Source organism: Phragmites australis, chromosome 7 (assembly GCF_958298935.1).
Source record: "Phragmites australis chromosome 7, lpPhrAust1.1, whole genome shotgun sequence".
Lineage (NCBI taxonomy): Eukaryota > Viridiplantae > Streptophyta > Magnoliopsida > Poales > Poaceae > Phragmites > Phragmites australis.
In genome coordinates, this window is record NC_084927.1 from 1900658 (window position 1) to 1925571 (window position 24914).

The window sequence follows — 24914 nt, forward strand, 5'->3', positions numbered from 1 at the left end:
TTCCTGCCGCCCGCGTTGGCGAAGCCTGCGGCGGGCCTTCGATCGGAAGCCAAAGGTTGACCTCTAAACACGTGTCACACACCCAGGAGCCTTCGGCTTCCCTTAGAGCGAAGGCTTTCCTTATTCGGGACTTCGGTTCCAACAGTTACCTTCTGCAACTATGGATTCCGGCAAGACTGCTTTCCTCTCCCTACCCTCTCCTCTCCCTCTGTTTGGTGTGATACCCCACGTTGAAAGCAGCGTGGTGTTTTATACCGTAATCTATGACCTGTTGAATTAAGCCCACTCTTTCGGCAACACACAAAAATAATTAAACTTCTAATGCATAGCTTGTAAAAATTAATTTGATTTGGTTGGGGTGCGCCAGGCCTAGACTGTAGTGCAACGCCTAGACGACACGCGAGGGCCCCAATGGCAAGCCACTGTGATGGACCCTCCCCCACAAAAAATAAATTTAATATCAAAGTAGACACATGGCCTACGTATCAGATATTAAACTGATAAGAACAGATACTACACTTGATCTTAGCCAAAAGGCCGAGAAAGGTATGAGTTGTAATGGAGAGTTGTGCCTTCTTTAATAGCATCCTCCGGCTAAGCGGCACCTTAGCTGACCAAGGTGGTACTAATTAAACAGCACCTTCAGCTGTCCCTCCTCATCCCATGTGCAGATGCCACTTGGGCGGAATTTGGCAAACCTAACAGGCCGTATCCAGTTAGAGCAAAATGGACTTATCTTTTTATTTCTCGCCTTGCTTTTTTTTTTGTCACGAGAAGAAAGCACAATGGCCAGATAGAATGAAGTCAATGTTCCCTTAGAGAAAATACTGAATCAAATATTGTGGCCAAATACAGATTGGTCTTGCTCTTTTCTCAATGAACCAAAATTAAGTCCTCAACATCTCTTTTTTAGAACAAGGGAAAGCCCTTACTGATGAATATATTGATAAAGGAAATAACAAAGTTTATGTACGTTTAGAAAAAAAAGGAAAATATGTATCACGCCAGCAATACTAGCCAGCCACTAATTTGGAAGGAATAACTAGCTTTTGTGCCAAATTGATGTCTGAACTCTATCTTGCAAGCTGCTACTGTGTGCAGCACTTGGTTTTAAGGGCGGATGCAGAAAAAAAAAAAGGTCATTGGGGTCGCTCTCATTGTAACTACATGGTCATTAACAATTTACAAAGTATCAGTTATTACTAAGTATTTGCATAATTCACTAGGATTAGCATTAAGTCACCAGGGTCAAAAGAACCCGATGATTACATATCACCCTCTCAGTGGGAGATTTGTTTCCCAGACCCACCAGGAGAGCGGATTTTTATAAATCTCACCCTCTTAATAGAAGGTCTATTTCTTGGCCTCGATGGCCGCCGTGCAAACCGCGGTGGTAGGTCAGGCGGACTCTCCTTGTTCTCTAATTGGGCGATGATATTGATCGCCCTCCTAGACGGCGAGATTTATTTTTCCCCACTGAACGGGTGAGGTTTATACCTGAACGGGCGATAGGGGTTTATTTTGAAATGGGCATCTAATTCCGCTAAATAAAAAAGTAAAAAATATATAAAAAAATTATTATTAAGCTCACTCTTTCGTGTAACATATGGAGTTCATTAAGCTTCTAAGACATAGACTTATTAACTTTAATTTGTTTTGGTTGGGCTGTATTGCAACGCCTAGTGACATGTGAGGGCCTCGATGTTAAGCCACTATGATGGATTCTCCTAAAAAAAAAATCTAATATCAAAGTAGGCAAATAACCTACTTATCATATATTAAAATTATAAGAACACATATACTACACCTGATGTTAGCCAAAAGACCGAGAAAAGGAATGAATTGGAATGTGTGATGGTGCTCCATGTGGTACTAAATAATTAAACAACCCCGTTCCTTACGTGGGCATTCTAATTATTTAGCCGAACATATCAGCAAGCCCAAGATGTCATAGTGTTATAGGTGAGGCCCATCCGGTTTGGTTCACATATCGTTCCTTTTGGTTATCTTTTGATAGCTAAGATTTCTCATGATGATGCCATGATATGTTCAATCCCTGAAGCGGCCATGTGTTTTGACTGGTTTGGACATCCATTACCTATGTAGTATATAAACATCGATCAATTAGAGATGGCATACAATTGTGGCACATGTAAAGTCTGAAGCTTAGCAAGCTCACTTATGACCACAATGCAACTATCACACTCTTCATCTTTGGCTCTAGACATAAGCAACTCAAGCTCAGAAGATGAACATTCTAGTCTAGACTTGATTTCTTTGACTTCAAGAACCGCTTTCTTGAGCAATGTAACCTGGCTAACAAGTGCATCATTCAAGGTATCGACCTGAATAGAAAGCTAGTTGTAGGAAGGTGATACCTCGGAAGAATCAAGCTCAGGGTCATTGTCGTTGTTGTCCGCCATGAAGCAAAGGCCAGTGAAGTCCTTGATCTTCTTCTTGTTCTTTATGGATGGCTCCTCCTCCTCTGAGCTCTCATCCTCGCTTGAGGACGTGTCGATGTCACTGAGCGCTACCACAAATGCTCAAGATGCCGCCATGGCTGCCTTCTTGGCCATCTTGTCATGGTTCTTGAGAAAATACTTCTTGTTCTTCATGTGTTTGTCGTGGTCATGGTTACGGTCTTCCCTCTTTTTGAGCTTGGGGTAGACTGCCTTGAAGTGAGTAGTGTCACCACACTCATAACATGTGCGAGAGCCCCCTCTCCTCAGATCTTGTCAGTTGTTGTAGAAGTGGGTGAACTTCTCCACGATCAATGCCAGGTCCTCATCACTACTACAAAATACCCATTTAGTGCTGGTTGAAAAAGGCCTTCAGTGCATCCAAAGACTCACCATGGCCATACACGAACATCTCATATTTTTGTTTGTACGTGCTCTGGCGCTGAGCCTTGATTTGGTTAGTGCCCTCATGAAAGACGGTAAGAGTGGTCTAAATCTCTCTAGTAGTATGGAAGAGCTGGACTCTGTCAAACTAATTACGACTCAAGCTGGTGAACAGTATATTTCTAGCCTTTTGTTGGCTTCATATTGTTCAATTTGGGCCTAAGAAGTATGAGCAGCAAGGATCTCATAATTTGAATCCACAATCTCCCATGTTGCATTTCCTTGGCTCAAAAGGTAAGTCTCCATACGCACCTTCCAGTACAAAATGTCTCTACCTTGAAAGAGTGGGATTGTTGGAGCAGGAGATCGTCTTGCCCTGGCAAGTACAGCAAGAGTCTCTTCTAAGCAGGAGACTCAAGATTGGAGACGAAGTTTGAGAGGAAGGAACACCACAAATGTATTGATAGTAGAAAAATGGATCGATCTAGGGGGAGTATCATAGCGTGACATTGTGTTTGTGCACATCTGTGTCTTGTGTGTTGCCCTTTGTGTTGTATTGAACGTTCTCCTTGTGACCCGTCGATACCAAGATGATCACGATCCCCTGTTTATAGGGTGGTATGTAGCTTAGTGTACAAGTTATCACAATATACAAATATATAGGACCTAGCCGAATTACCGGGTCTTATACTGGATAACTACTTTTTACCTTACATAGAAGATAAATATCTACCGTGGTAACTATTGTGGTGCATGCCCCCTGAGGGGGAGCCGATCGCCAATTGTGGCCCGGCGCTACTCTGCCGGGGGTGTCAGGATGACTTTCATCGCACTGGGGTGTCAGGATAAGCTCCACTTGCACCGGCACTAATCGCCTATCACCTCATGTTAAGTTAGTTGCAGGGGGTGTCCTTTCTTCCCTAAAATTATCTCTGGAGACATGCTGCATCTTTAGGCTTTGGAAGGCCCATAGGCACCGAAGGGGTGGCCTGAAGGGGTTCGTAGCCTTCATGGGCTAGGCCTCCTGCGGAGAGTCCGGAGGCTGAAGGCTCTGGAGAGGCTTGCTGTAGCTCTGAGTTTTGGGAAGTCCACGTATGTTCTGGAGAGGTGGCCCGAAGGGGCCCGTAGCCTCTGAAAGTCGGGCCTCCTACTGAGGGTCCGGAGACCGAAGGCTCTAGAGGGACATTTGGTAGCAATCTTCAACCGTTGTCCTCAGGCTAGTCTATTTTCCCCCTAACAGTACCCCTCATTCTCTGGCCCTGACATTCGGAGGGGTGAGAAGAATAGAGGAAAATGCACTCCAGCCTGGTATAGTAACTAGAATGCCAGAAGGCAATTCCCTGTCCCCAAGAAGTTTTTCGGCGGGAACCGTGGGTGTTGATGGCGAAGCTCAAGGCTGATGGTGCATTGGTGGTGGCGACATGCCCCTGGCTTTATGCTGAGGTCGAAGGTGCAGCCGGTGTTGAAGTCAAAGACTGAAGACATATTGGCAAAGGAGGCATGCTTCGGAGCCTGTTGGAGTTGGTATATGAGGTATCGGGACTCGAGGCCGGAGGGGAATAGGTGGAGGAGATGCACTCCGGGGTCTGTGCTGATGCCGATTTAGATTCTTTGGACTTCTTTGGTGATGGGTCTTCTTGCCATTTGAGTTTTTCAGAGTGGGGATTACGTGTGGGATCAGGGACTCCCCATGTTTACCTGTTTGAGGATGGCAGGATGGGATGTGTCACTGGCGTGTTTTGACTGGATAATGCGTGGGTTCATTCGGGGTCTTGTGCCGATGTCCCTAGCATGCGCCAAAAGGAGTCTAGGTCATTAATGCGACGGGACGATCGTGTAAGAAAATGAGGCATTGCCGTGAGATGTTGCCACGTGTCAGCGGAACGACCAGGATATGGCCACAGCCCCCCAGGTATTAATGGGGGATGCCATGCATCGACGCCGCGTTGGTTCCGCTTCGTCTCCTGGATGTATGTGGCTCCTTAGCCCGGATATAATGCTGGGGTCATCTAGTTGGATTTACCACTTGCGCACGAGCGAGCACTTAACCTTGACATGAATATGGCATCGTCTTCCTCCTCATCGTCTTCGGAGATGTCAATGATCTCCACTTCTTCTACTGGGGCTGGGTCGTCTCGACTGCCGGCAGTGGTGCCAGTGGCTATCCTGCTTTCGTCTCTGCCCCTGCTCAACCCATAGTTCAGGAGACCGCGCCTGTTAAGATCATCGATATTTTTGATGACGATGAGGAAACCGACTGGGATCTCCTATGGAGGGAGAACAACGAGGAGGAGTAGGTGTCTATGGAGAAGCCGATGGCTTCGGCAGCGAGGGAGGAGGGTCCGAAGAAGAGGGAGGAGGCCCTGATGGTGGCTCCTTAGCTTTCTTCTTCATCTTTCAACAGCTCAGGGGTCGGCTACTGCATCAGCTTTCGTGGCGGCAGGCCGTAGATGATGTGCGTACGCCACTCCATGCGCGGCCCCTGCCGAGACCCGTAGGAGGTGAAGGTGGCCTTAGGGGGATCTTCTAGTGGAGCCATGGGACATCCCTGTCTTGTCGTTCAACTATGGCCCTGCTGTGGGCCATAGTTGGCTTTGTAGTGTTGCTTTTTTGTACGCATCCTTCGGATGCACGAGTTGTTAAAACTATAGTTTGGACCTTGTATCTCTTTTTGGGACAAAGTGTAAGGGGATCCTTCAAACAGGTGACCGCATGTCTGTGTGCCTTCATGCCTTTGCGTCGCGCTTCTTTGTCCCCTTCGTAGGCGATGGCTATTTTTTCGGATGACCGAGGTACCAAGACTTGACATAGATCGTAGCCAGCTTTGTTCCTTCATGGGGAGAGGTGGCCTCAGGAATCTGGTAGGGGTACATATGTAGGGTAACTAAGGAGGTCTGGGCGAAGTAGTGGCAAACTCATCGTTCTCGGCCAACGTGTACTACTTGGGTTCGGCGTTGGTATGGCCTTCTTTCAAATTTGTTCTAAATTTCTAACCCAACGAAGTCCATCTGGAACCTTTGGGAATAAGCTCCGGAGGTGGTCCGCGACGCTTCGGGTTCTTAGCCATTGCCATGCTCCAGAGGCAACCCATCTAAAGCTTAGCAACAATGTGTCGGAGGTGAGGCCAAATGCTAGACCGGAGAGGCAATCCTCGACCCCCTTGGTCCTTAGCCGCTGCCCGGCTCCAGACCGGAGCCTGGCAACGGCATGGAGAAATACATAAATGCATTAATGTAATCTGAAGGTCTCTTTTGCCTTCGGTGCGGGGGCAGACACTCTTAGGCCCCCATCTTTTGTTTTAAGTCAAGTGGTGCGCTGCCTTCGTTTAAGGTCAAGCAGCACTTTAGCTTTTTGTTCCAGAAGGTCCCTTTTTCCTTCAGTGCGGGGGTAGGCACTCTTAGCCCCTGTCTTTTGTTTTAAGTCGAGAGGTGCGCTGCCTTTGTTTAAGGTCAAGCATAATTTTGGCTTTTTGTTCCCGAATGTCTCTTTTGCCTTCGGTGCGGTGGCAGACAGTCTCAGCCCCTGTCTTTTGTTTTAAGTCGAGAGGTGCACTGCATTTGTTTATGGTCAATCAGCACTTCGGCGTTTTGTTCCCGATGGTGTCTTTTGCCTTCAGTGCTGGCGCAAGCACTCTTAGCCGCTGCCTTTTGTTTTAAGTCGAGAGGTCTGCTGCCTTTGTTTAAGGTCAAGCAGCACTTCGACTTTTTGTTCCTGAAGGTCTCTTTTCCCTTCGGTACGGGGGCAGGCACTCTTAGCCCCCGTCTTTTGTGCATGTGTTAAATAGATGCACGGAAAGTACAATTGAAGAGTAAACGCTTTGGTATAATGATAAATGTAGCAGCGAAGGATGAAACATTCAATATGAGGGATAAGCCCCATCTGCAAAGATGTAAAATTCATGTAAATGAGCAATAAGAGTCTTCTCATGCAAAGGCTTAAACCTGCGCATGATGAATAAATATGCCCTCGCACGGAGGGTGAGGCACCTGTATACACAACTAAGAGGTGCTTTGTTGCATTAAAAAACGCAAGCGCCATAAAGATTAGCACCTCGACAACTATGCGAAGGTTAAAACCTGTGTATGGGGAATAAATATTCCCATTAGCAAAGGGTAAGAATCTGCATATGCGTAAAACAAATGCTTCGATGCATTTATGTAATAAGTATACAGAAGATAATGCTTTTGCATTCATGTGAAGAATATGTACTTTGGCGCAAATGTAAGGAGAGCGCGCGAAAAATAAAAGCTTTGCCATACGAGCGAAGGGTGAACATTTTGATGCATATGTAATGCAAGCGCTTGAAGAACACTTGCTTCGCACGAGCAGAGGGTAAGAATAGCTGCTTCGATGCACATAATGCAAGCGTAAAGAAAATGAATACTTCGGCAACTGTGCAAAGAATAAACGTTCGATGGATATATACACGGAGACTAAATATCCCGATGCACTTATACAATGAAAAACGTGTGAAGTGTATATATGCGTGAAGTATGTATTCATGCAAATGCACAAAAAGCTAAACACTTCGGCACATTAATGTGATGTATGAAGCGTATATTTTGCCATATGAAAAATAAAACACATATGAATGATGGATGATTCGATGCACCGAAGAATTAAAACTCTCAAGCGAAGGGTAAAGACCTGAAACGAAGGGCCAAAACCTGCAAGCGAGGAATGAAGTTCCTCGAACGAAGGGTTAGCACACGTATTTGGAAGAGTAAATGCTTTGGCACGCGTGCAATACGAGAACATAGGATGTGAGTATGCAAAGAGTAGACACTTTGGCATGTAATATTGAGCAATATCATGAAAAGGGTAAGTACCTGCTTGGGAGGGAGAAATAGCCCCTGAAGTGGAAAATAAAAACCCGCATATACTTGTGAAGGATAAAAACAAGTACTTCGACTCGTTTATGCTATGCAAACGCAGAAGGTGAATACTTCAACATTCATGCGAAAAATACGTGTTTTGATGCAAATGTAATGCGAACACATGAAAAATAAGCGCTTCGACATACAAGCGATGGGTAGACGCAATGCACACATGTGGAGATAAATACTTCAGTAAAGAGCTCTCATTCGTTTATTCATTCACGCGAAGGATATATCCTGCACTTTGAGAAACAAATCTCCTCATGCGAAGGGTAAAGAGCTGCATACGAATAATAAATATTTTTGCAGAGGTTAAGAATCCTGCAAATGCACATTCGGAAGAATAGTGTGCTTCGGCGCGTGTGTAAAGTGAGCACATGAAGGTTAATATTTGAGTAACTAATTCGGTGTATATGTAACAAAAATGCATGAAAAATAAGCACTTTCGCTTATAGACACGTCGCGCGCATAAAAGTAAATGCTTCAACACCTGCAAATAATGTTAGTGCTTCGATGCACACGTAATGCAAGCTTGCAGAAAATAAACATGTGCGTAGTATAAATAGTTGTATGCATGAAAGGTGTTGATTACCGCATTTAAATGGTTCGGCATGTAAATGAAGAATAAATAATTTGATGCATGCATAGGCATGTGTACGAAATCACTCCGACACAGGTATGCAAGATCCCCTGCTTCGGCACATCACAATGAATAATGATTAAGTAAAACAAGTATGTAAAATGAAATGTGAGTAATGAACAAATATGTGCCAGGTTTCGACTGCATGCGGGAGGAAAAATAGTCCCTAGCGAGGTAAAACGTGCTAACGAAGTTCAAAAGGGCAAAACTCCCTTGCCGACTAGCTCAAGTGTTCTGAAAGCCGAAGCCATACAACACGTAAACAAATCCCCACCGGTAAGAATCTTGCACGAATAACTGACAAAGACACACCCTACTTAGAACAACCTCCAGTATGAGCTAACACCCTGCGCTAAGCCCAAGGCAAGCAACTAAACTTCAGCATGAGGGAAAATCACTCCCTAGCCAACAACTATACCACACACGACACTAGCTATACGACATCAGACAAAAAATATGTGCTCGTCAGAGTCCTATGCCTGCTATCATACATGGCACACACGCTATGAAGATAGTCAATGCGATAAAACGTGCCTAGACAGACAGAAGCACGAGCGGTCTGGTGGTTGAACGTCACCCTACCGCAGTGCAGAACAGGGCTCGGTTCCTGGCTGGGGTGCGTTCTCTATTAGGATTTAGCACAAAAAGATCTGGTGGGAAGGAGCGTGTGGACCACGCCCCTTCGCCAACCGAAGCCCAGCTGGGCCCTCACCGCACCGGCTGGAAGGTAGGCTCGCGTCGCCCATCGAAGTCCAGGTCTCCATCCGAAGTCCTACCGGATGGGCCTCGCCGGCCAAAGGCCTACTCCGCCAGCTGAAGATTGAATGTGCCTCACCAGCCGCGAGCGCGATCCGAAGGCCTACAGTCGAAGTTTTTCCGTTGCCTGTTGTCCTCGACCCACACGGCTACCACCTCTGAAGTGAGCGGTACATTATACATCCTTTGGTTGAGCCTATTATCAAGATTTAGTGTCACACAGTAATCCTCAAGGTCTGTGACCTGTCCCATACTCCTGAACTGCTAAGAGTATGGGTTGTCACAAAGTATGCCAACAAGCCTCGCGATGACTTCTTGGTCTTGCCGGTGTTGCTTCTCATGGCATCACTGATACTGGTGCTCTAGACTTGGGTCGTCATCGTAGAAGTACTTCTATAGATGCTGGGGGTCCAAGCCATTAGTTTCAAATGAATGTATGTTGTGGTACATTTGACCGTGAGCTCGAAAAGTGTAGATACCACTACTTGCCATGTTGGTGGTCTCGCTGTCAAGGCGACAATAAAGAGAAGTGAATGAGAAATGGCCATTGAAGAACCTAATGATGTCCTGAAAATGCTTGGCATCCGAATCTACGTTTGACCATAGCCTCGTAAGTTCGGGTGGCATACCTGGGTTGGACAGACTGATCTTTCCTTTACGACAGCAGAACCCCTTAGGCCCATGGATGGAACCATCCTTTTTTCTTGATAAGATCATAAAAAATTGAAATGTTGTGTCTATTCTTTTAGAATTCGAACCATAAGGGCTCATTACCAAATTAGACATGAAGCACAACTGAATTGGAGTGCTTATCAAATAATACTCACGCCATATGCTTATCCAATAATACTCACACCATTATTTTGCTGTTTCTGTTCAACACTTTGATCATGTATCAACACTCAAGACTCACTCAAGATTGCGCCACTGCCATCTAAATGATGGAGAACATGAATGTGCATCACCAGCCATGGAGATGGAATGAAGGCACTACTTACTACTCAGTGCTTACAAACCAAATTGTATCAACAGTACGTGACAAATAAAGATGGTGAATTCTCAAGGAATTCTTGGATAATAGACTCGATTATTGCCATTAGCCTATTGATCTGATTGCGGTGTTTGCATAATCCTGAGAGAACCTTTCACCTATATTGGATATTATGCGCTACGAAACACTCATATGAAACAATAGCTGTATGTGTAAATCAGATGATGATTGTGGCACACAAAGTTGCAAAGGTAAAGAGATATCTCTAATTTTAACACTTTCCCCTCCTTGTCAAATTATGAAGTCAATCCTCACGTGGAACACACACAATGGCATGAAATTTCTTTGAACATAACAGAAGTAAAGAGATCAAATTGCAAAGGAGCAGGGAAATACAGAGCACCGATTGAATTAAAAAAAAAACATTGAGAGTTTGTACACTAGGAAGTTTATGGAACTAAAGTCAGAAGCAAATAGATGAAAGGAATCCCTTTGTTATCCCCAAATACGTGCAATGCCTAAACCATAGCTCATTTGTTACTTGTTTGAAAAGACTGGGGTTTTGACTCACCCAGCACCTCTACTTCAAAGCATGAAAATACAAGGCAAGGTTCTCCTATCTGCTCCATATCTGGCTCCTTTGTCACTATTACTATACTGCAAGGATTACTGCTCAATAACTCTAGCTGGTAGTCATACATCCTTTGGTACTGACCCTTGGTTGCATCCAAAGACTTCTGCATCACTATTGATTTTGACCTCTTCAACTTTGACAAGCTCACATCAGCAAACATATCTTCCTAGATAGTTGTCTTCATGCTACTGAGTTTCCACATGAGGTTAGCCATAATGAACTTCTCATACTTCTTAGCTATCCGTCTAGAAGTAGCATGTTTGTTATCCCTTCTTGGAGGGCATGCATGCTCATCTCTCAAAGTAGCTATCTGCCAACTATCAATCCTTGAGTTTTTTGAAAGCAAACAAACCCAGGGACAACCTGCCCAATCACACTTTGTCCTCACCCTCCCTAGCTCATCCTTCACAAAATTAATGACCTTCTTCTCAGCCAAATCATACTTGATTATTGCTTTCTTGAACTGCTTCTTGCCACTGAACTTCATGCCTAAGCTAAATATGGGCATTGCATTCTTCTTGTTAAACCTTAGGTACCCATCATTCATTTTCCTAACATTCCCTTCACTGTCCACCTCCTCCGAAGACATTTCTTCATCACTAGAGTCGTCATATGGGGTGTCGTTCCCATCATCATCAATCTCTATGCCTACAGAACCAGTTGTATTTCGTGTAAATCCATCTAGCACAACATCATCCAAATCCGCAGCTTGGCCATTCTTCATTTGCCTCTACAACCTTCTGAATTTCTTCAAAATATCATATGCCTCCTCATTTGCATCTGATGTCCCTGCATCTCCTGGCATGTACTCATTATCTGAGCTTTTGTCTTCTGCTTCCTCATCATTTTCTTGTGCAACTTCTGCCACTACTTCCTTCCCCATCTTGCTTGGGCTACTGTAAAACTCCTTTAGCGTCTTTATCTCCTTCTCTATCTCATCTTTGCTTTCAGTAGGATACACAACAATATTACGTACAGCCTCTATTTCTTCTACCATGTAACCACTTTCATCTGATTTTCACTGAGACATCTCTTCCATTCATCCTCAAAGCCACTGGCCTCAACACCTCGGCCCTCATCCTCATCTAACAGTGCATGCACAAAGACATCTTCTACATATATATCAGCAACCCCTCCTTCCACAATGCACTTGGACATATACTGACAACCCTTGTCATTTACCAATATTCGAAGGCCATCATGAAGTTCCTTACTAGGAAATAACCAATGCAACAGGGTGCCATCGACAATAGTGCAATGGTCTCTATACAATAATTGATTGAGTTAAAAAAAAATTAAGAGCTAGATAATAGTTTCCTCTACACCATTTTTTTAAATTTTTTTTGACTATTTTGATAGTGTTTTGAATTTTCAGAGCATTGGAACATAATATTTTTTAACATGTCACCAGTTGGAAGGCGATAGGTCCATTAAATATGATGAATAAAATCTCAATTTTTATTTATAGGATGTTCGATATCTACCTATCTATCAGAAATTACAGTCATTGTGAATAGCCTCCCCTAAAAAGAGGTAAGCCATTGCTCCAGAAGTTGAACACAAGGCATATCCTATCGATGAGATTCAGGAAGCCAAAACGTGCAAGCTATATCAACCATTTATAAGTTTTATGTTTGAAGTTGGCATGGAACTAGCCTTATCATGCATGAAAGGGATGATGTTTCACACTACCCTTGTAATAACTGGTTTTAGAAAGGTACATGTGGACATGGTATTTCCCAACTACGTTTGCGGTAGGCTGGAACTCCCCTAGATGATGAGATCACAACTTTAGGGGAAGCCATCAGGAACTTTGTTCTCTGGCGCAAGAAGTATATTATCCTAGACGGGACAGAATTCGTCCTTGTTGGTGAATGGGGTTCCGGCGAAGGGGACTTCGATGAAGTGCTCGGACAAGGCTACCACTACGGCTTCAGGAGGTGATCCTCCTCAGCGAAAGTCGAAGATTCTTCTTCATCCTGGTCGGTGAATGGGATTCCGGTGAAGGGGTCTTCAGTGAAGTGCTCGGCGAAAGCTGCTGCCGAGGCTTCGATGAAAGTAGCTTCAACGTAGGTAGCCGAGTTTGAAGACTACTATCGCGGCTCATTGAAGTCCATGGTGTCCTCGTGTCTTCGGTTACGTGCGCTGGCCAAACTCTTGGGACCTGGGATGAGACTTTAATCCGGGTGCCCCCCGTAGCCCCTCTTGGCCGATGTTTGTGGGTGGTGAAAGATACTGCATAGTTGATGTAGTCTTAGTCGGCTTGGGCGAAGTCATCATGAGTGAAGCCCCTCTGGTCGACATCATGGTCGACAAAGATGAAGCCCCTGTGTTGATGTCAGAGTTGACGGAGGTGAAGTAGTCATGGACGATGACCCTCTATCGACGTCAAAGCTGCCAAAGGCAAAGTCGTGTGTTGGAGGCCCTCTAGTCAATGTCAAAGTCGGCAAATCAAAGGCATCGCGGCCGTAGTCAACACCTAGTCGATGGAGGCAAAGTTGTTGCGACCGAAGTGAAGTAGTTGTGGCCAAAGCCCCTCTGGTCGATGTAGTCGGAGTCGACAGAGGCGAAACCGTCGCGGCCAAAGCGAAGTAGTCGCGGCCAAAGCACCTCTAGATGTAGTCGGAGTTGACGGAGGCGAAGTCATCACGGTTGAAGCCCCTTTGGTCGACGTAGTCGAAGTCGACGGAGGTGAAATCGTCGTGGCTGCAGCGAAGTCTGAGTAGAGCGTTGCCTTTACCTGAAGCTGAATGTATCTCGGTCCTCTTTGCTGGGCCTTTGCCCACCTTTTAAGTTGATTGGTGTGTTTGTTTTTACCTAAGGACCAGTGGCACTTCGACTTCCTGTCATGTAGGACAATGGGTGCTTTGCACCCCTTTCTAGAGATGAAATACACATTATAATCGTTGTATGTTCGGTATGTGGACATGAAGAAATACTTAAATGCATTAATGTAATCCGAAGGTCTCTTTTACCTTCGGTGCGGGGGTAGGCACTCTTAGCCCCTGTCTTTTGCTTTAAGTCAAGAGGTGCGCTGCCTTTGTTTAAGATCAAGCAGCACTTTAGCTTTTTGTTCCCGAAGGTCTATTTTGCCTTCGGTGCGGGGGCAAGCACTCTTAGCCCCCGTCTTTTGTTTTAAGTCGAGAGGAGTGCTGCCTTTGTTTAAGGTCAAGTAGCACTTTGTCTTTTTGTACCTGAAGGTCTCTTTTGCCTTCGGTGCAGGGGTAAGCACTTTTAGCCCCCGTCTTTTGTTTTAAGTCGAGAGGTGCACTGCCTTTGTTTAAGGTCAAGCAGCACTTCGGCTTTTTGTTCCCGAAGGTCTCTTATGTCTTCGGTGCGGGGGTAGGCACTCTTAGTCCTCGTCTTTTATGCATGTGTTAAATAGATGCACGAAAAGTACAATCGAAGAGTAAACGCTTCTGCATAATGATAAATGTAGCAGCGAAGGATAAAACCTTCGGTATGAGGGATATGCCTCATCTATAAAGATTTAAAATTCATGTATATGAGCAATACGAGTCTCCTCATGCATAGGCTTAAACCTGTGCATGATGAATAAATATTCCCTCGCACGGAGGGTGACGCACCTGTATACACAATGAAGAGGTGTTTCGATGCATGTAAATAACACAAGCACCATAAAGATTAGCACCTCGACAATTATGCGAAGGTTAAAACCTGTGTATGGGGAATAAATATTCCATCGAGCAAAGGGTAAGAATCTGCATATGCGTAAAACAAACGCTTCGATGCATTTATGTAATAAGTATACTGAAGATAATGCTTCGACATTCATGTGAAGAATATGTACTTCGGCACAAATGTAACGAGAGCGTGCGAAAAAAAAAAGCTTCGCTATACAAGCGAAGGGTGGACATTTTGATGCATATGTAATGCCAGTGCCTGAAGAACACTTGCTTCGCACGTGCAGAGGGTAAGAATAGCTGCTTCAATGCACAAAATGCAAGCGTAAAGAAAATGAATACTTCAGCAACTGTGTGAAGAATAAACGCTTCGATGCATATGTAATGCAAGTGTAAAGGAAAAGTAAATATACACGGAGACTAAATATCCCGATGCACTTATAAAATGCAAAACATGCGAAGCGTATATATGCGCGAAGTATGTATTCATGCAAATGATGGATGCTTTCTTGCACAGAAGAATTAAAACTGTCAAGCAAATGGTAAAGACCCTATACGAAGGGCCAAAACCTGCAAGTGAGGAATGAAGTTCCTCGAGTGTAGGGTTAGTACACGTATTCGGAAGAGTAAATGCTTTGACACGTGTGCAATATGAGCACATGTGATGTAAGTATGTGAAGAGTAGACACTTCAACATGTAATATTGAGCAATATCATGCAAAGGGTAAGTACCTACATGGGAGGGAGAAATAGCCCCTCAAGTGGAAAATGAAAACCCGCATATACTTGCGAAGGATGAAAACAAGTACTTCGACTCATTTATGCTATGCAAAGGTAGATGGTGAATACTTCGGCATTCATGTGAAAAATACGTATTTTGATGCAAATGTAACATGAACACGTGAAAAATAAGCGCTTTGACATACAAGCGATGGGTAGATGCGATGCACGCATGTGGAGATAAATACTTCGGTAAAGAGCTCTCATACGTTTATTCATTCACGCGAACGGTATATCCTGCACTTTGAGAAACAAATCCCCTCATGCAAAGGGTAAAGATCTGCATATGAATAATAAATATTTTTGCAGAGCTTAAGAATCCTGCAAATGCACATTCGAAAGAGTAGTGTGCTCCAGCGCGTATGTAAAGCGAGCACACGAAGGGTAACATTTGAGTAACTAATTCGGTGCATATGTAACACAAATGTGCAAAAAATAAGCACTTTGGCATATAGACGCGTCACGCACGTAAAAGTAAATGCTTCAGCACCTACGAATAATGTTAGTGTTTTGATGCACACGTAATGCAAGAGTGCGGAAAATAAACATGTGCATAGAATAAATACTTCTGTGAGTGAAAGGTGTAGATTACCGCATTTAAATGCTTTGGCGTATAAACGAAGAATAAATAATTTGATGCATCTATACAATGCAAATGCTCAAAAATTAAGTGCTTCATCATATAGCTATGATGCATAGCCATGTGTACGAAAACACTCCGACACAGGTATGCAAGATCCCCTGCTTTGGCACATCACAATGAATATTGATTAAGTAAAACAAGTATGTAAAACGAAATGCGAGTAATGAACAAATATGTGGCAAGCTTCGACTGCATGCGGGAGGAAAAATAGTCCCTATCGAGGTAAAACGTGATAACGAAGCCTAAAAGGGCAAAACTCCCTTGCCGACTGGCTCAAGTGTTCTGAAAGCCGAAACCATACAACATGTAAACAAATCCCCAGCCGTAAGAATCTTGCACGAATAACTGACGAAGGCACGCCCTACTTAGAACAACCTCCAGTATGAGCTAATACCCTAGCGCTAAGCCCAAGGCAAGTAGCTAAGCTTCAACATGAGGGAAATCACTCCCTAGCAAACAACTATACCACGCACAACACTAGCTATACGACATCAGACTAAAACGATGTGCTCGTCGAAGCCCTATGCCTGCTATCATATGTGGCACACATGGTTTGAAGATAGTCAATGCGATAAAATGTGCCACTCTTTGAAACTGGATCCCACAGACGGTGCCAACTGTTCGAACAATTTCCAGCTACAGTGCCGAATGGGTTTATTCTAGGCAAAGAGAGTGAGTGGAGGTAGGAGGAATCAACCCATGCCCTTGACCCCTTAGGTCCCTTATACAGGTGAGGGGGAGGTGAAACTTCCTCTCCACCCCTCGATGGGGTACAAATATTACAAAGAGGCCCTTGGGCCTTTACATGGGCTACTTTACTACATAGGCTCCTTTGTAGGCCTGGGCCTTCCCCCAACAGCTGCGTAGATTAGCCTCATAAATTAATAGATTCAACATTTTCAAAACATATAGCTTGCTTGTCATCGGCTCCACAATGAACCCACAGTGGGTCCATCCATGTCATCTGGCTACGTGTTGTAGGGGCTCTGATCCAATACTAGTCAGCCAATGGTGAACCACTCATAGGATCATAGCTGGAGAAGAAGTAGGCAACCGGTGAAGATGGCATCTGTAGTTGCCTCATGAGCTCGTATGAAACCCAAAGTCAGAGTACTGGGAGCTCAGCCACCTTAATGGTGATTAGGTAAGAGCGGTGCCTTTCAACCACGCGTGGATCAAGCAACTCTGGGTGGTCGGTAGACATACCTTCCCACGATTGTTGCAGTAAAACAGTATTATCAAATACCAGTACAACTATCCCTAAAATACTAGGTCCAACAATTACTGCTATTCCTAAAAAACCAATGTAAAAAATTACAAATATCCCTAAAACAGTAGGCCCAAACGTGACAACTATCTAAAAAAACCTATGTCAAAAAACTACAACTATCCTAAAAAACGAACATAAAAAAGTACAACTATCCCTAAAATACTAGGTCCAACAATTACAACTAACCCTAAAAAACCTACATCAAAAAGTACAACAATCCCTAAACCACTAGGTCAAACAGTTACAACTATTCATAAAAAATCATTCTTCAAAAAAGCACAATTATCCCTAAAATAATATTTGGTCCAGTAGTTACAACTATCCTTAAAAACCTATGTTGTAGAAAAGTATAACTATCTCTAAAAAATCTACATAAAAAAGTACAAGCATCCTTAAAACATTGGATGCAAGCGTTACAACTATCCTAAAAACCTACATAGAAAAGTAGAAGTACCCCTAAAACACTAATCTTACCGTACATGTACATTGTTATAAAAGTCTAGACAAAAAATGATGGAGAAATTGCTCTAGATGCGGGTAAGTGTTTTACTACTAGACTAATGTTGGCTGCAATATGTGTTTGTAAACAGAAACTACGAGAATGGAAAGATGAGATGAAGATTTTATTTTTATTTTTTCGGGAGGAAGATTACATGCAGTTGGGCAGTAAAAAAATGGTCTAACATTGGAACTGATAGCAAGGGACAGCCCAAACAGCTAATTATCCGAAACGGCCAGCCCAAACAGCTCATTATAGTTCAGAGTAGCAAGCCAAGGAACTGATAGCAAGGGCCAACCCAAACAGCTGATTATCCGAAACGGCCAGCCCAAAAAGCTCATTATCGTTCGGAGTAGAAAGGATAAGGATCTGGCGAAGGCTTCAAGAGTAGGCCACTGAGACGCCTTCAACTGCACATCGGGGGCGCAGTTCCCCTTCACCTCTTCGCATCTTGAAACAAGAAATTCCTGTTGGTCCACCATGTGGTAGAACCACCATTGCGTCCAGTCCTTCGGCCATTTATTTTGTACACGATGGAGGGCGTGGACAATCCAGCGCAATAAGCGAAGTTTAAACACCCGTAATGTGCTTCGCTCTGCACGCTGCGGGCGAATACGGGCTTCAGCTAGTGATGAAGCCGGCGGGCAGCGGCGAAGGCCCTGGCTGACGCTTTCGCTCCTTCGGATCGAGCAGCCCAAGCGAATAGACCTAGCCTCACAATGGCATTGGGCGTGAGCTGGTGTAAGTACACTTCAAATAATTTCAATACCTTGGTCACCATATCATCGCAAGGGAAGCTGAGGCCTGCGCGAAAATAGTCAACAAAGACAACAGCTTCGTCATTAGCAGGCTTCGGTGTCTCATGGCTCCCTGGGATCTTAACCTTCGAAATGTCGTTGATCAGTCCTTCCTTCACAAGGCCGACTAGCACTTCATCATCTACTTTTGACTGCCCAATCCAATATGTCTTCGGGCGGTTCGACGTAGCCTTCGGTGCCATCACGCTGAGTTCAAAAATCTAAGATGGTGAGAACCTCGGAAGCAAGAGAATGCGACGCTTCGTACGAGAGCTATAGCTTGAGCAATGGCACGTCCTAAAAAGAAATCACCTTGCAGCTGTATTTATAGTAGTGAAAAGGAGAGCGGTTAAAACGAGACATGTTGGAAATCGAAACGAAGCCTGAAAAGACGTTTCGATGTCCAGCGAAGACATTTAATGCCCATTGACGTAACGGTTGTTGAGGGGCAAGATGGTCATACCGAAACCAAAAAAAAAAAAAAATTCATATTTTTACCGCAACCAACAATTCAGACGGGAATCTACAAAAATGCAACCTGCCCCCCGCAAGCCTTCGACGGGCCGAAGGGGACGGCGTTGAGACACATCTTTCAGTTTACAAGCTCGGCCCATCGAAGATGAACCTTACTTGTAGGGGGCTATTGTTGGGGATGATCTCTCGCCCCCCTTCGTATGGCAAGTCGAAGTCTACCAGTGGCTAAACACTCATAGGTGTTGCAGTGGTGTTTCATGAAATGCAACCAAAGACCATGGTGTACCTTCAGTCAAAACCCGAAGGTTGGACCATGACCTCCATCTGTGCGAGCGAAGGCCACGACGGACCTTCAGTCGAAGCCCGAAGGCACGTCTGCAGTTCCTGCCGCCCGCGTTGGCGAAGCCTGCGGCAGGCCTTCGGTCGGAAGCCAAAGGTTGACCTCTAAACACGTGTCACACACCCAGGAGCCTTCGGCTTCCCTTAGAGCGAAGGCTTTCCTTATTCGGGACTTTGGTTCCAACAGTTACCTTCTGCAAATATGGATTCCGGCAAGATTGCTTTCCTCTCCCTACCCTCTCCTCTCCCTCTATTTGGTGTGATACCCCACGTTGAAAGCAGCATGGTGTTTTATACCGTAATCTATCACCTGTTGAATTAAGCCCACTCTTTCGGCAACACACAGAAATAATTAAACTTCTAATGCATAGCTTGTAAAAATTAATCTCAGGGTCATTGTCATTGTTGTCCGCCATGATACCTCGGAAGAATCAAGCTCAGGGTCATTGTCATTGTTGTCCGCCATGAAGCAAAGGCCAGTGAAGTCCTTGATCTTCTTCTTGTTCTTTATGGATGGCTCCTCCTCCTCTGAGCTCTCATCCTCGCTTGAGGACGTGTCGAAGTCGCTGAGCACTACCACAAATGCTCATGATGCCGCCTTGGCCGCCTTCTTGGCCATCTTGTCGTGGTTCTTGAGAAAATACTTCTTGTTCTTCATGTGTTTGTCGTGGTCATGGTTACGGTCTTCCCTCTTTTTGAGCTTGGGGTAGACTACCTTGAAGTGAGTAGTGTCACCACACTCATAACATGTGCGAGAGCCCCCTCTTCTCCGATCTTGTCAGTTGTTGTAGAAGTGGGTGAACTTCTCCACGATCAATGCCAAGTCCTCATCACTACTACAAAATACTCATTTAGTGCTGGTTGAAAAAGGCCTTCAGTGCATCCAAAGACTCACCATGGCCATACATGAACATCTCATATTTTTGTTTGTACGTGCTCTGGCGCTGAGCCTTGATTTGGTTAGTGCCCTCATGAAAGACGGTAAGAGTGGTCTAAATCTCTCTAGTAGTATGGAAGAGCTGGACTCTGTCAAACTAATTACGACTCAAGCTGGTGAACAGTATATTTCTAGCCTTTTGTTGGCTTCATATTGTTCAATTTGGGCCTAAGAAGTATGAGCAGCAAGGATCTCATAATTTGAATCCACAATCTCCCATGTTGCATTTCCTTGGCTCAAAAGGTAAGTCTCCATACGCACCTTCCTGTACAAAATGTCTCTACCTTGAAAGAGAGGGATTGTTGGAGGAGGAGATCGTCTTGCAGGAGACTCAAGATTGGAGACGAAGTTTGAGAGGAAGGAACACCACAAATGTATTGATAGTAGAAAAATGGATCGATCTAGGGGGAGTATCATAGCGTGACTTTGTGTTTGTGCACCTCTGTGTCCTGTGTGTTGCCCTTTGTGTTGTATTGAATGTTCTCCTTGTGACCCGTCGATACCGAGATGATCACGACCCCCTGTTTATAGGGTGGTATGTAGCTTAGTGTACAAGTTATCACAATATACAAATATATAGGACCTAGCCGAATTACCGGGTCTTATACTGGATAACTTCTTTTTACCTTTCATAGAAGATAAATATCTACCATGGTAACAATTGTGGTGCATGCCCCCTGAGGGGGAGCCGGTCGCCAATTGTGGCCCGACGCTACTCTGCCGGGGGTGTCAGGATGACTTTCACCGCACTGGGGTGTCAGGATAAGCTCCACTTGCACCGGCACTAATCGCCTATCACCTTGTGTTAAGTCAGTTGCAGGGGGCGTCCTTTCTTCCCTAAAATTATCTATGGAGACATGCTGCATCTTTAGGCTTTGGGTGGCCTGAAGGGGTTCGTAGCCTCCGCGGGCTAGGCCTCCTGCGGAGAGTCCAGAGCCTGAAGGCTCTAGAGAGGCTTGCTGTAGCTCCGAGTTTTGGGAAGGCCACGTACGTTCTGGAGAGTTGGCCCGAAGGGGCCCGTAGCCTCTGAAAGTCGAGCCTCCTACTGAGGGTCCGGAGACCGAAGGCTCTAGAGGGACATTTGGTAGCAATCTTCAACCGTTATCCTCAGGGTAGTCTATTTTCCCCCTAACAGTACCCCATCATTCTCTGGCCCTGACGTTCGGGGGGGTGAGAAGAATAGAGGAAAACGAACTGCAGCCTGGTATAGTAACTAGAATGCCCGAAGGCAATTCCCTGTCCCCGAGAAGTTTTTTGGTGGGAACCGTGGGTGTTGATGGCGAAGCTCAAGGCTGATGGTGCATTGGTGGTGGCGACACGCCCCGGGCTTTATGCCGGGGTCGAAGGTGCAGCCGGCGTTGAAGTCAAAGACTGAAGACGTTTTGGCAAAGGAGGCATGCTCTGGAGCCTATTGGAGTTGGTATATGAGGTATCGGGACTCGAGGCCGGAGGGGAATAGGTGGAGGAGATGCACTCTGGGGTCTGTGCTGATGCCGATTTAGATTCTTTGGACTTCTTTGGTGATGGGTCTTCTTGCCATTTGAGTTTTTCAGAGTGGAGATTACGTGTGGGATCGGGGACTCCCCACGTTTACCTGTTTGAGGATGGCAGGATGGGATGTGTCACTGGCGTGTTTTGACTGGATAATGCGTGGGTTCATTCGGGGTCTTGTGCCGATGTCCCTGGCATGCGCCGAAAGGAGTCTAGGTCATTAACGTGACGGGACGATCGTGTGAGAAAATGAGACGTTGCCGTGAGATGTTTCCACGTGTCAGCGGAACGACCGGGATATGGCCACAGCCCCCCAGGGATTAATGGGGGATGCCATGGATCGACACCGCGTTGGTTCCGCTTCGTCTCCTGGGTGTATGTGGCTGCTTGGCTCGGATATAAAGCTGGGGTCATCTAGTTGGATTTACCACTTTCGCACAAGCAAGCACTTAACCTTGACATGAATGTGGCATCGTCTTCCTCCTCATAGTCTTCGGAGATGTCAATGATCTCCACTTCTTCTACTGGGGCTGGGTCATCTCGACTGCCGGCACTGGTGCCGGTGGCTATCCTGCTTTCGTCTCTGCCCCTGCTCAACCCCTAGTTCAGGAGACCGCGCCTGCTAAGATCATCGATATTTTTGATGACGATGAGGAAACCGACTGGGATCTCCTGTGGATGGAGAACAACGAGGAGGAGTAGGTGTCTACGGAGAAGCTGATGGCTTCGGCAGCGAGGGAGGAGGCTCAGAAGAAGGGGGAGGAGGCCCCGATGGTGGCTCCTTAGCTTTCTTCTTCAACTTTCAACAGCACAGGGGCCAGCTACTGCATCAGCTTCTGCGGAGGTAGGCCGTAGATGATGTGCATACGCCGCTCCATGCGCGGCCCCTGCCGAGACCAGTAGGAGGTGAAGGTGGCCTTAGGGGGAGCTTCTTGTGGAGCCATGGGACATCCCTGTCTTGCCGTTCAACTATGGCCGTACTGTGGGCCATAGTTGCCATTGTAGTGTTGCTTTTTTGTACGCATCCTCCGGATGCACAAGTTGTTAAAACTATAGTTTGGACCTTGTATCTCGTTTTGGGACAAAGTGTAAGGGGATCCTTCAAACAGGTAACCGTATGTCTGTGTGCCTTCATGCCTTTGTGCCACGCTTCTTTGTCCCCTTCGTAGGTGATGGCTATTTTTTCGGATGACCGAGGTACCAAGACTTCACATAGATCGTAGCCAGCTTTGTTCCTTCATGGGGAGAGGTGGCCTCAGGAATCTGGTAGCGGTACATACGTAGGGTAACTAAGGAGGGCTGGGCGAAGCAGTGGCGCACTCGTCGTTCTCGGCCATCGTGTACTCCTTGGGTTCGGCGTTGGTAGGGCCTTCTTTCAAATTTGTTCTAGATTTCTAACCCAACGAAGTCCATCTGGAACCTTTGGGAATAAGCAACGGAGGTGGTGCGCAATGCTTCGGGTTCTTAGCCGTTGCCATGCTCCAGAGGCAACCCGTCTAAAGCTTGGCGACAATGTGTTGGAGGTGAGGCCAAATGCTAGACCGAAGAGGCGGTCCTCGACCCCGTTGGTCCTTAGCCGCTACCCGGCTCCAGACTGGAGCCTGGCAACGTTATGGAGAAATACGTAAATGCATTAATGTAATCTGAAAGTCTCTTTTGCCTTCGGTGCTGGGGCAGGCACTCTTAGGCCCCCATCTTTTGTTTTAAGTTAAGTGGTGCGCTGCCTTCGTTTAAGGTCAAGCAGCACTTTAGCTTTTTGTTCCAGATGGTCCCTTTTTCCTTCAGTGCGGGGGCAGGCACTCTTAGCCACTATCTTTTGTTTTAAGTCGAGAGGTACGCTGCCTTTGTTTAAGGTCAAGCATAATTTTGGCTTTTTGTTCCCGAATGTCTCTTTTGCCTTCGGTGCGGTGGCAGACAGTCTCAGCCCCTGTCTTTTGTTTTAAGTCGAGAGGTGCACTGCATTTGTTTATGGTCAATCAGCACTTCGGCCATTTGTTCCCGATGGTCTCTTTTGCCTTCAGTGCTGGCGCAAGCACTGTTAGCCGCTTCTACATTCATGTGAAGAATATGTACTTCGGCGCAAATGTAAGGAGAGCGCGCAAAAAATAAAAGCTTTGCCATACGAGCGAAGGGTGAACATTTTGATGCATATGTAATGCAAGCGCCTGAAGAACACTTGCTTCGCATGAGCAGAGGGTAAGAATAGCTGCTAGGATGTATTTTAACGCCGCCTAGGTGATACGCAAGGACCCCGATGTTAAGCCACTATGATAGATCCTCTCAAAAAAAAATCTAATATAAAAAAAATCTAATATAAAAAAAAAATCTAATACCAAAGTGATTCTCTGTGCTGCCACATGGCAGATCTGCTGCTCATTTGTAACTGTTTTTATGTCTAGTACCTTTGGGGGATGAAGGATGGCTTTGCCCTGCATGTGTGTGCAAATTAGACCGTATAATTGAATGCTCGTGTGTTGTAATGGGAGCCGCTAATTTGCACATGATAACATTTTTGACTCCTCCAAAATCAGCCGCAAGAGGTAAGGGATGTAAGGGACAACCTACCTGTTGTCTAGCTGGCATTTTTGAACCGTTGCATGGCGACCGTCATTGCCGTCTCCTGTACACCGGGTAGGAATCCTTGCCTTGCATGGTAGCTGCATTGAAAGGACGTGAATAATGGTTCTTACATGACCTACGATCTTTTTTGCACGGGCACTGGGAGTTCAGCACACCACAAGGGCCATGCATCATGTGCTTGACAACCATCTTGTATAGCTCTAGGTACTTATGCTTATCTGGGAGCTCGACAGAGATGATACAATCATACTACTCCGGACACACGAGCTTGTACTTGACCTGCATGATCAGCAAGAAGTGGGCTTGCAACAATCCCCTCTTCTAGAAATCCACAACATAGACATAGGCCTGGACCTTACCAAGCATGTGCTTCTCAAACAACTATTTGTTTAGTTCCTCGAGCTTCGCCTTGAAAACACGCACGGCGAGATCCGGGTGATCCTGGGGTATCTAGCCATGCTTGAGCACACCCGTGATCTCTTCCCAGTAAGGGTTGCAGGTCATCGTGAGGAAGACGTCCGGCTTCCCGACTTCCGCACCAATGTTATAGCATCTATGCATCGATACCTCCTATCTTGAGGTCCTCCGATAAACAATGTGGCCAGCACGGTCCGTTTGTCAACCACATCCTCTCTACTCTCTCTAGCATAAAAGATGTCCACCAAGCCTTGATAGAGGTCCGCCCTTATCTCCTTCTGATGATTCCATATTTAGCCTAG

The 24914-nt window shown here is 45.6% G+C and overlaps 2 non-coding genes across 2 annotated transcripts; both read right to left on the reverse strand.

The window, feature by feature from the left end:
* Positions 1 to 353: 353 nt before the first annotated feature.
* Positions 354 to 550, reverse strand: LOC133925701 (U2 spliceosomal RNA). Its single transcript, XR_009910972.1, has one exon. It is a non-coding gene; the product is annotated as a U2 spliceosomal RNA (small nuclear RNA).
* Positions 551 to 1644: 1094 nt separating this feature from the next.
* On the reverse strand, positions 1645 to 1838 carry LOC133925721 (U2 spliceosomal RNA). Its single transcript, XR_009910990.1, has one exon. It is a non-coding gene; the product is annotated as a U2 spliceosomal RNA (small nuclear RNA).
* Between the last annotated feature and the right edge of the window lie 23076 nt (positions 1839 to 24914).